This window comes from Mytilus galloprovincialis, chromosome 8, assembly GCF_965363235.1.
Source record: "Mytilus galloprovincialis chromosome 8, xbMytGall1.hap1.1, whole genome shotgun sequence".
NCBI lineage: Eukaryota > Metazoa > Mollusca > Bivalvia > Mytilida > Mytilidae > Mytilus > Mytilus galloprovincialis.
This window is the reverse complement of record NC_134845.1, coordinates 29,235,259-29,250,566: the sequence shown is the minus strand read 5'-3', so window position 1 is coordinate 29,250,566 and position 15,308 is coordinate 29,235,259.

Sequence of the window (15,308 nt, the reverse complement as noted above, 5' to 3'; positions counted from 1 at the left end):
GCTTAGTCAGTTTATTTTCGACTTGTGGGTTTTTATGTCCTCTGGGTATCCTTTGCCTGTTTTTTAGTTATGATTTTTTTAAAAGTAAATGAAATAGCGGATAAATGGTTTATTTTTAAATAAATTGTTACCTATGTCAAATTCAAAACATTGCCAGTGTTTATCTTATGAAAGCACCAAATGTTAGACATGTCTACCGAAACAAAAACATATTCCAATAAAATCGTTATCACGATATGATCGATTTTTTAATATCTTGATGCATTATAAGCATTTCCAAAATTATTTGATTTCATAATATTAATCCACACATTATGCTATCTTATAATATTATTGATTTTTATAATATATCTTAAATTATGGTGTACCATAATATTCGTTATGGTGTAATGTAACTAGCACTTTACCAAAGAAAATAAGCCTTCTTCAAAACTCTTCAATCATTAGCTTTAGTTTTTCAAAGATGACGAGAGTTTGAATGGTGTCGATAGAGTATGTTTATTAAATGTGGTATTTTGTAGATGATAAATGATAGTTATGGATTAACCGTTTTACAGATGATATCGGATATGTCCCTTATTTCATAACTAAAATCCCCTTTCCTTTTCACGTATATGACATACCGAATTAAAGTATTTACCGGGTTTGTAATAACATGAGCAACACGACGGGTGCCACATGTGGATCAGGATCAGCATACCCTTCCGGAGCACCTGATATCATCCACAGTTTTCGTTGGGGTTCGTGTTGCTCAGTTTTTACCTTTCTGTGTTGTGTATTGGGTTCTATTATTTGAATGTTTGTCTTTTCTTTTTTAGCCATAGCCTTGTCAGTTTATTTTCGATCTATAAGTTTGACTGTCCCTCTGGAATCTGTCGCCCATCTTTCACAGCGAGTGGTTACATGGTTTTAGTATTTTGTAAGCGCGACATTTTTGTAAACTTAATAGGAAGTAACATTCATATTATGTAATATATTATTGTATTAGTTTAAAGCAATTCAATGGGACGTCATATATCTTATATGAATTTACTCGTCTAAACTTAAATTGGAGAAAAACAGCTTCCTTACGACAAATCACGATAATACCATACCAACCCGGCTTTTTACTAGTCTTAAATGTTGACCAGGATTCAAGTCTTGCTAGTTCACAAAGTGTCAGTCTGTTGTCTGCTCTCTGGCTGGAGTGTTGTCTCTTTTAAATATATTCCCTATTTCGATCTCAATTTTATGTAATTAGACATGACGTCCTACTCGGACATATTATTGTGAATCCGGAGCAATAAGTCATTACTCTCAATAAAAAAATACTACTTAATTCGGAAATTAAGGAATACAGGTGTTATAGTTTTAGAATATTAGCCGAGATAATAGAACAATTTTTAAACCTTTATACAACATTTCTCGTAGCTTTTATATTATATTTTATTGTTTGAATCAACTGATTTACCATTCAATGAATTGCGATTAACACGTAGTGATTGATATTTGTTTGGAGTGTTCAAATCTCTATATTATAAATATTTAATATATTTATTTATATTATTCTATATTATATTTTGACTAACAAACTTCGTGTTTTGACTAGTATGATGTGTAAAGAAGTCAACGAATAAATTTGGATAAATAGAAATAGAATATTTTTTTTTTATTTTAATATTATATATTAACAAACAAAAATAAAAGTCTATTATAAATGTCGTCATGTATAAGTCATCATCCACATTTCATACAGTACTTATATCTTAATTTATTTCCAAAAGATTATTTTGGCAGGTTGCACTCCCATTAGTACGTTGTGATATAATTTCAACTAGGCATTAATATTATGAGTTCATTCTGCAATGTGTATAAATTTTCATATCAAACGTAAATTATGTCATCTGTTTCTTACCAATTAATGATACTGCTGAACTAAATAATATTGTATTACATATGACCTTGCTTCGAATTGAAATAGTTTAATATTTACAATTTATTTCTTCTGCTGTTTTTATACTTGTATATAAATTAATTTTGTGGTTCTCAAGAACCAATATGTTATTTTAATTTTTTAAGAATTTTTTTCTGCAGATATATAGAAGTGAAATGGACAATAACTGAATTTTGATATGCAACGTGTTATGTAGGAAAATAACAATGACCTTCTGCTGTTGTGTTTTTTTAATTTGGTCGGGTTGTTGTCTCTTTGACACATTCCCCATTTCCATTCTCAATTTTATATGTCAAAGTGCTGTTTTAAATACTCAGGTGTATCTATCATCAAATATTGACCGACGTCGAAATAAATATTTATTGGTAATACATCAAAATAAATATCTAATTTCTACCTGCCTATGTTTATAGATTATGATTTAAATTCTGTCTTGATGTCTCGATTTTTATTCTAAGATGTAATTTTTAATTACATGTAAGACAACACAAGAGACTTTTCTTTTACAGACACAATTTTATTTTTAAAGGATTTGAAAAGAAACATTTCAAATTTGATGGTGACAGAAAAAATACGTTGTATGCATGTGTATTCGAATTAATGTACCCACCTTACCCAATATACACAAATACACATAAGCAACATTAAAACGGTCTGCAACATAAACTGAATTTGAAACAATAACAATTGCATGTAATGAGTTTTTGTGGATCTGACCATTAATTAAATTTCGTCAAATCAAGACATATAAACACGTGAAAGTAATGTGTTTCTATACCTATTGTGTACATAGTCATTTATAATTTATAAAGACGTCTGAAGGATGTGTACTATTTTTTTATAACATTTCCCCTTGATAAAACTTATGTATTGAAAACGAGGTCAACTGACACACTTATTTTCTACATTTATTTTCTAAAACACGATTTATTCATTGTTTAAGGAACGATAATACACTTAACAAAAATATGGCTTATAAGACGACACGATTTGTCTCCCTGTACAAAATACTGATCTAGATAAAAGACATTGAAGACGAAAGCATTTTAAATATGACGCGAGAAAGGCGACAATTGTCGGATGAATATAATCAATAGATGATCATAAAAATAGCATTTCAAGATTAATAAATTACGGAACTTGTTAGCAGTACCCAAAACATTGTTTTTCGGACACATCAAATTTTATTTTTTCATGCATAATTATGAAATTCAATAATATTCAAAATTATGGACACACATAATATTACTGGAAATATTATTTAATCTCATAATATTATGGCTTTTCATAAAGCAGTCAAATTTAGCCAATTCCATAATATTATGGAGTTCGCTAAGTGCCCCGACTGAAGTCATCACAGAACAAAATGATATTATCGCGATAAATGTGTATTTCAATTAAATACAAAAGACAATGTGTTGGACGCAAGTTATCATGAATAAATTTAAAGTAAGATTGTAGCATACCATTATCCAAGGAATCGGAATTGCAGGTAGAAAATAACTAGAGGCTCTTAAGAGCCTGTGTCGCTCACCTTGGTCTATGTGCATACATGTATTAAACAGGAAAAAGATGAATTCATGACAAAATTGTGTTTGATGAAAGTGATGTGTTTGTAGATCTTACTTTACTGAACATTCTAGCTACTTACAATTTTCTCTACCTATAATAAATTTGGCACTTTAGTTACAGAGGAAAATATTTTGTCCAATTCATGTAAAAATTTCAGGGCAGATAAATATTGACTTGATAAACAATTTAAACCCTTATTAGATTTGCTCTCAATGCTTTGGTTTCAGAGTTATAAGCCTAAATCTACCTTTCCCCACTATGTTCTATTTAAAGCTATGACGGCTATCTTTGTTGGTTGGCCGGGTCACCGGACACATTTTTAAAACTAGATACTCCAATGATGATTGTGGCTTTGTTTGGTTAAATTTGTCCAGTAGTTACAGAGGAGATGATTTTTGTAAAAGATAACAAAAATTTACGAAAAATTAGTAAAAAATTACTATAGAGGGCAATAACTCCTTGAGGGGTCAACTTACCATTTGGGTCAGTAGACTTATTTGTAGATCTTACTTTGCTGAACATTATTGCTGTATAAAGTTTATCTCTATCTATAATAGTATTCAAGATAATGACATAAAAACGGTTTAATTTCCTTACAATTACCAATTCAGGGGCAGCAACCAAACAACCGGTTGTCCGATTCATCTGAAAACTTCAAAGCAGATAGATCTTTACTTGATAAACAATTTTACCCCATGTTAGATTTGCTCTAAATGCTTTGGTTTCAGAGTTATAAGCCAAAATCTACATTTTACCCCTATTATATGTTCTATTTTTAGCCATGGTGGCCATCTTGGTTGGTTGGCCGAGTCACCGGACAATCTTTTAAACTATATACTCCAATGATGATTGTGGCCAAGGTTGGTTAAATTTGGCCAAGTAGTTTCAGAGGAGAAGATTTTTGTAAAAGTTAACGATGACGACGACGGACGACGGACGCCAGATGATGAGAAAAGCTCACTTGGCCCTTTGGGCCAGGTGAGCTAAAAACCTCAAGAGAGTTTGTTTTATGCTAAATAAAAGTTGTTCTGGTTCAGTTATCTTCATATTCTTTGTTTTTGTTGCTTAGCTTTTAGCGTACACCAAAATATACAAAAAGCAAGGATGAATACGTAACTGAATTGAATTTAGACATAATTCGTTTGAAAAAAAAAAAATCTACTAATCTGCGCTAATGGTTCTATATAAACTAATCTCGCGTGACAAGATTAGGTATTATTCACTTTTACTTCTTTAGCCTTGCAACAAACTTATACAAGCTAAAAATATAAAAATAAATCACTGTTGATTACTCAAATGTATACAAATATTTAATCTTTTCAGTTGTTTCTAAAAGATAAAACATTAATTCTTAACATGAATGCAAAGACTCATTAAAATTTCAGACCTTGGTGCAAACACAGTTTACGATCTTCATCCCCATAGGATTGATTGAATAATAGCAAATGTTAAAACAACAAATGAATATTGTAAGATCAAACGAGCTGCATAGTAGATCTACTTTAAGTCGAACGACTATGTCGGTGTCTGCAGGGAAGCTATTGAACCGTATTTTCCATATGATGAAGTAAGAGTCGTTCTATCTAAAATTTTACGGACGCAATCATCAGTTGGTTTACTATAACGAAATATCGGTGTGACCACATTTTTGGTCTATTATGTCGCAGTCGAGACTCAGTGTCATTTATACTATACTTTACTCTTACATGGACACTGTGTCGTCTGATACGGCAGGTGTCCCCTCATCACCAGACATGACTAATATCTCAAACATGACTCATTTAGATCATTATACTAGCGACAAAAGTAATATTTCACATATACAGCCATGTTCAGTTCTCCTTAAAGACATTTTGGATTTTGATGACTCACAACAACACTGTAGCATTTCAAATGTGAGACCAAAGGCTGCAAAACTTGTGAAATTTTAATAACAGTTGCAATTTAACCAAGAAGTCATTTTTTACCAGAAGTTACGATAATCTCAATTGTTAATCAATAAATGTCGTCTACGGATTAGAGTGTAACCTTTGCGGATTGGTATACGTCGGTGAAATGAACGAAAGGTTAAACAAACGTATGTGCGGTCATAGATCAGACATTAACCTCAATGCTAACGACATTCTATACCAGCATTTTAATCAGCCCAATCATTCCATCGTTTCTATGACAGTTCGCATTATCGAAAAGATATACCATAGCTCTAACAATCGTAATCTTGCAACGCCTCTCCGTAGACAAAAAGAGGATTACTGGATTAGACTATTGGAAACTGCGACAACATATGGTTGCAATGACTAAATTGATGATAAAGGTATTCTATCTAATCCTTCGTGTAGATCGGTGAATGTGATGAATATTTTCAACTCTACTCCTCGACGTAGACACAGTCATGGTCATCGTCATTATGCATCACCTACTCTGCATGATGTCTCTAATAATGACTTGCTGCCATTTATACAAAAGCCATTAGGTATTCATCACATTCGCACGAAACTTTATTCATTACCCCTTTCTAAACTTAATTCTCTGTTCAATTTATGTTCGGAAACCACTGTTACAAACAATACAAAATTACAGCTATAATTTCGGATATTGCAAGTCACAGACTTTTCAAGCCAGTCCGCATTGGAAAAGATGGAAAAGAAAAAAGATCTTTCATTAGTCTTTCCTTGGCCATAAAAGGTCTCGATGGCGTCAACTTAGGCAATATCCTTCATCATAAATTAGTTCAATCGAAAATACCTCCTTATTTCAAAGATCAGTCTGTACCAATCATTTCTTATACCTATACCAAACCTATTGCAACTAAACTTTTCAATTACAAACAGGTTTTGCAGGGTCTCAATATTGACGACTTCAAGTCTAAACCTCCTGATTGCACTTGTGCTAGTTTCCAATTCATATATAATCCGGCTGGCCACGTTATTACCGGTGATCTCAACATTGTTAATAACACTTCCCTACGAAATGTGTTATCAAAAGGTCCGAAATATCGTGAGTCTAAATCCATTAATTGGAAATACAACTTTAAAATTTTGATGGATTCAGTCGAGGATTATGCAAGGCAATGGGCTAAGCGCAAGAAGGAAGACATAGACACTCTTTCAGAATGGATTAAGGCAGTGAGGTCGTTGATACAAATCAGAATTAAGAAACTGAATGGGTCTATCAATGCCCATGCTACTCAATCTTTAAAGACCCAAATGTTGCAAAACACTTATCCTACCTCCATGACAAATATGATGTTGTCCCCGCAGATAAAGCCCTAAACAACATCGTTTTAGTGTGTAAAACTCATTACATTAACTGTTTGATAAACAAATTAGGTATTGACAATTCACTTGGAAACTCAACATATACCCTCACGACACTTACCAAAGAGGAAATCCTGTATAATCATATCTATGTTCCTTTGGAATTTCAACCAAAGATGAAGAACTGGATCTTCCATCACTGTATTGGATACCTAAACTACATAAGTGCCCTTACAAACAACGGTATATTGCTGGGTCTTCCAAGTGCTCCACGAAACCTCTTTCTAAATTATTAACATCTATTTTATCAGCAATCAAAGACGTGCTTCAAAGTTATTTTGAAACTGCCTATTCTAGAGGTGGCGTCAATCAGATGTGGATACTTAAAAATTCCAAAGATCATTTAGAGTACATACAATCTAACTCTCTTTCATCTTGTAATAGTATTAAAACATTTGACTTTTCTACTCTTTACATAAGTATTCAACATTCCAAACTAAAAGACAAATTGAAAAAATTGGTATTGCTTTGCTTCATAAAAAAGAATGGCCAACGTAGAAACAAGTATCTTGTCTTACGAAGGGATAAATCCTACTTTGTAAAGGATCACTCTGATTCAAACAAAAACTTCTCTGAAACTGACATTAGCAAGATGCTTGATTTCTTGATTGACAACATATTTGTTGCGTTCGGAGGACGTGTTTTTCAACAGACTGTCGGCATCCAATGGGAACAAATTGTGCCACTCTACTTGCCGACTTGTTTCTTTATTATGATGAGGCTGACTTCATGCAGGAAGAAAGATAAGAAGTTAGCGATATCCTTTAACTCTACTTTCCGCAATATAGATGATGTTCTTTCACTAAATAATTCAAAATTTGGTGACTATGTGGAACGCATCTATCCCATCGAACTAGAGACAAAGGATACTACAGATAGAGTTAGGTCGGCCTCATATCTTGACTTACATTTAGAAATTGACAATGAAGGTCGGTTGAAAACAAAACTTTAGGACAAAAGAGCTTTCCAATTGTGAACCTTCCAGTTCTTAGTAGCAACAATCCCCAGCAGCACCTGCATAAGGGGTATATATCCCTTAATTGATACGATATTCCCGTGCTTGCATTTCCTATCATGATTTTCTTTATAGAGGGTTGCTGCTCACAAGGAAGCTATCAAACCAAGAGTTCCAAATGGTGAAGTTGAAATCAGCCCTTCGTAAATTTTACGGACGCCATCACGAGTTGGTTGACCGTTATGGAATAACCATTTCACAAATGATATCGGTTATGTTCCTTACGTCGTAACTACAATCCCCTTCCCTTTCATGAATGTGACCTACAGAATTAGACTATTTACCGGATTTATTATCACATAAGCAACACGACGAGTGCCACATGTGGAGCAGAGTCTGCTTACCCTTCCGGAGCCCCTGAGATCACCCCTAGTTTTTGGGGGATCCGTGTTGCTTATTCTTTAATTTCTATGTTGTGTCGTGTGTACTATTGTTTGTCTGTTTGTCTTTTTTTCATTTTTCCGATGGCGTTGTCAGTTTATTTTCGATTTATGAGTTTGACTGTCCCTTTGGTATCTTTCGCCCCTCTTTTATTCATATAAAACATATAGAACAACGCTGTATCAATTGAGTTCGTCTTGAACACTTTTTTTTTAATTTAGCATCAATCATAAACGGTTAAAATCTAAAATAAAAATTTGATTTAATTTAAAGCCAAGAACTTCAACGAAAAACAAATGAAAATGATTAAAGTTGCAATTGCATATTAAGTTTGATACACCTGCTCTCCATATTAACGTTTGGAATAGAGTTACAATCCTTTGTATTTCGTATGCAAATAATGAAAACATTCTTTCCAAATTGAAGCCTTTTATCAGTAATGCCCAAGTCGCATTTTTGAACACAGATATATGAAAACCAATTGAAGAGACATTCGACCATAAAAAGAAAAGCAAATAATAGTTAGATCCGTCTAAGGTCGCCTTAGGGAGTTTGTGTTAATATTTTAATAGTACTGCATTGCATTAATCCTTCAACAGGATAAGAAACAAGTTAAAACTTATATTTAGTTCTCTCCTTACAAATACAATAAACATATTTATCGGTATTTTAAGAAATTTTCCTTGGATCCTACTAATTGATGATTTCTTTTCTCAGCACAGTAGAGTGATATGAAAAATCATCGGTAGAAAATACGGACGCACGTTCTTGATGTCAATGAAATTAACAACGTCGTCATCGATAAAATCGTGATAACAGTTTATCATTGGTCATCTCAACGATAATCTATAAATATTGACAGTAAATACATAAATAATACAGTTTCTGATATAGAAAATTAAAAAAAAGCAGTCACATATTCGTATGCCAAAAGATTACAAAACTTTAAAAAATAAAAAAAAAAGTAAATGGGACAGAAAAGAAAAACAAAACAAAACAATTAACCTGGATTGTTAAAATATGTTTAACTGTTTAATAAAACATTGACGTCTGTTTATGTGATTCATAAGTGTTTCTCGTTTTTCGTTTTGATATAGATTAGACCGTTGGTTTTCCCGTTTGAATGGTTTTACACTTGTATTTTTTAGGGGCCCTGTAGAGCTTGATGTTCGATGTTCGTGTTGAAGGCCGTACCTTGACCTATAATGGTTTACTTTTATATATTGTTACTTCGATTGAAAGTTTGCTCATTGGGACTCATACCACATCTTCTTTTATCTCTTGAATATTATCAAACATTTTTGAGTAAATTTCGTAATTATTTGCATCTTTTCCAAACAATCGCCTTTCAATGTCAATATGTATACGAGGTCCATGACCTGTCAATATTTTTAGCTTATTTTGTTCCTTAACCGGTGCTCTTTCAAAATGTAGTATCAATTTTAATTTCTTGATTTTTTAAATTTCACCTAAGTACATCCTTAAGATTTGTAGAATCAATAACCAGAGACATGTTTTGCTTATACCATGATTGGCATTCTAGAAAGTAATGAATGGCATCTTCAACAGGAGAACCGGAGGACAATTTTAAATTATTTACTAAATTAATCTTATTTAGTGAACATCACTCGTGCTTTAGTCTTGTATGCAGTATATTAAATTTTTTGAACCCTTCCCCATAATATGTTAGCGATCTAAAAGATTCACACTTTATTGTTCGTTTGAATTGTGGGATAGTTGTTGGTTTTTGTATATATATATTTTTTTTTAATCATTCTACTAGTAAATTCTGACAGTAGATGGTACGAACGACGTTTCAGTTATTCGTCTACATCTAGGGATGTATACATATCCTTATTTCTGAGGTTGTATCAACTGACATAAGATATAACTGGAGGTAGACAGTCGATTAAACATTGGGGACAATAGTTATAATGTATTTACTACAAAACTGTTCATTTTCGTTTCTACAACTTTCTGCTACAGTTTCCCAAACCCATTTCAAAATATAAGGAATCTAAAATAAAACTTTTTTAAGCCTTACTTCTATCTTTGCAACCTCTAGTTGATTTTTTTCTAGTAAATTTTAGTTTCCTCGGTAGATTTACATGTTCTAATGCTGACTTTGTACTATTAACTATATGCCTGGTACATTTTCCGTCTGATGAAAGTGTGACACAGAAACGTTCAGATTTTAACGCGCGTTTCGTCTACAAAAGACTCATCAGTGAAGGCTCACCATTTGTAATTAAAAACACATACTATAACAGTATCATTGTCATCTGTTTACATATACAGACACATGAGGTACAGAAAACTTTTAAATCTGGCACCTATTGTGTTTAAAATGATTTATTATTTTTAACGTGTATGGTAAATTAGCAAGATCTGAAAAAACTATTTATTTATCTATTATGAGCTGATTAACAACAAAAAATAGACAAAATCAAACAAAAAGATTGCACCATTGAAAATTTATATAATATAAAACAAATGTGTCTTATGATATTTTAATAACAGGATACCTAGACATACAAACAGCGACAACAAATTTGCCCTTAATCCCAAAATCACTTCAAATCATTATCGTCTAAAATTGTGTTATTTCTTAATGAACTGATTGCAATTTACTCAATTTCACCAGTAATGATTTGATTTCAGGTCATTATCGCAGTGCTCATCGAAGTGTTGGAAATGCTTCCCTACCAGGGATATAGAGGAGATATAGAAGCTATTTTTTTTTCAAATTACACAGTTGAAATCATGTGTGCCTTGCCTTTGAAAGTTTAATCTGAGAACAGCTATAGAAGGAGAAAACGAAGTTTAGAATATTATCTATGAAGTCGGGAAATGTCCATAAGGAATGGGGCTGCAATTTTATTTTATTTTACATTTACACGAGAGTAATGAGTCGGAATGTTCATATATGCATAATAATGAAAGATTTGACTAGTATCTTTACTTTGATTTGTAATACTATATTAACCCAATTACCATAAAACCATCTTTAAAAAGTAAATTAATAAAAATACCGAACTCCTAAGCAGAAAGTCCGTAAGCGAAAGACAAAATCAAAAGCTGAAAGATATCAAACAATAGATAACAACTATCATAATCCTGACTTGGTACACCCATTTTCTTATGTAGAAAATGGTTGATTAAAACTAGGTTTATGGTTACTTAAACCTTTCATTTGTATAACAGATCAACTTGATTTAGTAAATGCCCGTACTAATAAGATATATGACACTTGTATTTTTACTAATCCTGTTGATTGATATGTTTGGTTTTGTAATTTTTTTTTATGGAACTCTATTTTTGAATTTACCTAAAAGTTTTTCATCACATTTTCTTGGATAATTCTGCAATATACATAGGGAGAGCCGGGAATGTGTTTTCCCACAAAGAAAGAAAAACATAACAATTTATGAAAAATGATAAAATGTTAGGAAACAATTTTATAATTCAGTAATATTCCATCGCGTGACAATGTCTCATGCAAACGATTTTTAAGATCATCTTCTCTTTTCATACGACAGAAAATTTATAAACACATTTTTTACAAATTTCACTTAGTATTTTTTTTTTCTTTTTATGACACCAGAACGTACCAGTGTCGGTACAATTTATTTCAATCAGACAAATGACAATTTTAAACAACTAAGCATCTATCATTTTTGAAACCTGACAACTTTATAACATATAATACATAAAAAATGGTATAAAAAAATTATGAATAATTCTATCGCATCAAGACAAATTACAAAACAAGACACATAGCAGTTTACCTTAATAAATTGTAGATCATACAATTAATTTATACAAAGATACAGTAACAGATCATATCCTCTCTTACCCCAAAAAGAAACGGGGACGTACTGAACAGATCCCATCATAGTTAACGCAAACAAACATCAAATAAGGTTAAAAACCAAAACCAAATTGGCCATTTTAAAGTAAAACAATACTTTTAATTGGCCCCAAATTGTTTAACTCATAAACCAGGATATTGTATATTTAAAGAATACAAATATTTAGTCCCGACGCATTTAAAATACAGATATATGAAGTTATACAACGAATTTGTTCTAATTGTTACCGATACTATGAAAACCGCAAATTGTTTGACAAATAAAGCAGGAAAATGTAAATTTAAAGAGTAAACGAAATTTTTGCAACGATCATATCGTACCATTCTACCCGCTTGACAATTAACCAAATACTACTATACTTCCCGGTATAAAACGATGTATGCAACGATGTAAGCATGCTATGTGGCCCAAGAAAAAATGATACCAGATCCTCGTTTTGCTCAGTTCTAAGTTTTCTGTTTTTGATAGTTTGCAGCTGATCTTTCCGTCCTTTTTTCTTATGTTATTTTCAGCCTTTTTATTGACAAAATAATAATACATGTACTAAAGACATTGACAGCACAAAATTCTGTGCAAAAATGCAAAGATATGAAAACATGTCAACTTCTCTGAGTTTGCATATGATTAATAATAAGAATTGATCATATAGAACAACAATGCTTGCAAAAGAGATCAATAGATAATAAGTTTACTGAATAAATTTAGAAAAGTTATAAAATAACTAGATAAAATTACACTTAAAATTTTGTAACGTTATATTAACAGCATCAGCAACATAAGGGACAATGTTAGTTGATACAATTGAGATGCATCCTTTGTTTTAGATATTCATCTAATATGTACACATCATATTGAATCTTTTTACAAACTAAATGCATGTTATATTGTAAGACAATAATAGATTATTCCATATCACAAAGCATAAGACATTTTAATGATACCAATGTTAGCGCTTCACCAGAGGTATAAATAATAAACAATCTAATTACAAAATCAACGGACTAGAAACACTTAACTATCGTATAAAATACGCCATATTTGTACTGCAAAATGTGCTTTGAATTATCTTCAATATCTTTCATATATCTTCAAACGCCGTCTTCATATCCCATAGATTGTATTATTCTATATGGTCTAAGGACTCAGGAAATAAAAGGTATCGCTTTAATTGTTTTACGTGTTCCCTAACATGAGTTATAAATGTACATATATGAATAAATGAATATAAAAAAAAAAATGAAAACTGTACAAAATTCTCAAATATATAATAATTATTTGTTTACCCCCGGATAAAAGAATGTTTTTTTTTTTCAATAAGGCAACATTGTTCAAAGTCATAAATCGATTGATAGAAAACAAATCCGGGTTACAAACTAAAACTGAGAGAAACACATCAAATATTAGTGCAAAACAACGAAACAACAGAAACACTAAAAGAGGGACGAAAGATACCAAAGGGACAGTCAAACTCATAAATCTAAAACAAACTGACAACGCCATGGCTAAAAATGAAAAAGACAAACAAACAACAGCACACACCACACAACATAGAAAACTAAAGAATAAACAACACGAACCCCACCAAAAAACTAGGGGTGATCTCAGGTGCTCCGGAAGGGTAAGCAAATGCTGCTCCACATGTGGCACCCATCGTGTTGCTTATGTGATAACAAATCCGGTAAATAGTCTAATTCTGTAGGTCACATTCATGAAAGGGAAGGGGATTGTAGTTACGACGTAAGGAACATATCCGATATCATTTGTGAAACGGTTATTCCATAACGGTCAACCAACTCGTGATGGCGTCCGTAAAATTTACGAAGGGATGATTTCAACTTCACCATTTGGAACTCTTGGTTTAATAGCTTCCTTGTGAGCAGCAACCCTCTATCAAGAAAATCATGATAGGAAATGCAAGCACGGGAATATCGTATCAATTGGGAGATATAAACCCCGTATGCACGTGCTGCTGGAATGTTGCTACTTAGAAATGGAAAGTTCACAATTGGAAAGCTGAAATCATCTCTTTTGTCGTAAAGTTTTGTTTTCAACCAACCCTCATTGTCAATTTCTAGATGTAAGTCAAGATATGAGGCCGACTTAACTGTATCTGTAGTATCCTTTATCTCTAGCTCGATTGGATAGATGCGTTCCACATAGTCACCAAATTTTGAATTATTTAGTGAAAGAACATCATAATGCAACAAAAAAAAAAAAAAAAAAAAAAACAAAGACAATAACAAATATTGCCATCTTCCTAACTTTGTATAGGACATTTGAAGAGAAATGGTGGAATTAGCCTGGTTTTGTGGCTAGCCAAGCCTCCTGTTCAAACTAACTGTTATTATCTATTTTGATTAACCAGCCTGAATATTTGCATTTGTCAAATGCTATTTCCACAGATTAAATAGATAAATCTTTTATTTATGAAAACTTTCAGCGTCAAGTGCACATCGTTAGTAATTAAATGTATTTGATATCATAAGATAGTTGCAGCAATTTAGTTCGTGAATTATTTGTGTGCCACACGGTTGTCAAAATTAAACAATAGTTCCAAGAGGGTGGTACCAGGAGATGCTTAGTCGAATGCTTAATGTGATCGTCGATATCCACGGGTAAACAAAGTAGATTCATATCCCAAAGAAAAACACACACATCGCATAACTGCAAGTGCATATCACAAAGACAATGTAATATACGATTACTTAAAGTAACCGAAGCAAATAGGATATATATGATATGTGACTAATTCATTTCAGTAAAACATACAATTACAAATTAACATACAAGTGTACGCTAATTGTCAACTAATGTTGAAATCATCCCTTTGTAAATTTTACGGACGCCATCACGAGTTGGTTGACCGTTATGGAATAACCGTTTCACAAATGATATCGGATATGTTCCTTACGTCGTAACTACAACCCCCTTCCCTTTCATGAATGTGACCTACCGAATTAGACTATTTACCGGATTTGTTATCACATAAGCAACACGACGGGTTCCACATGTGGAGCAGGATCTGCTTACCCTTCCGGAGCACCTGAGATCACCCCTAGTTTTTTGGTGGGGTTCGTGTTGTTTATTCTTTAGTTTTCTATGTTGTGTGGTGTGTGCTGTTGTTTGTTTGTCTTTTTCATTTTTAGCCATAGCGTTGTCAGTTTGTTTTAGATTTATGAGTTTGACTGTCCCTTTGGTATCTTTCGTCCCTCTTTTAA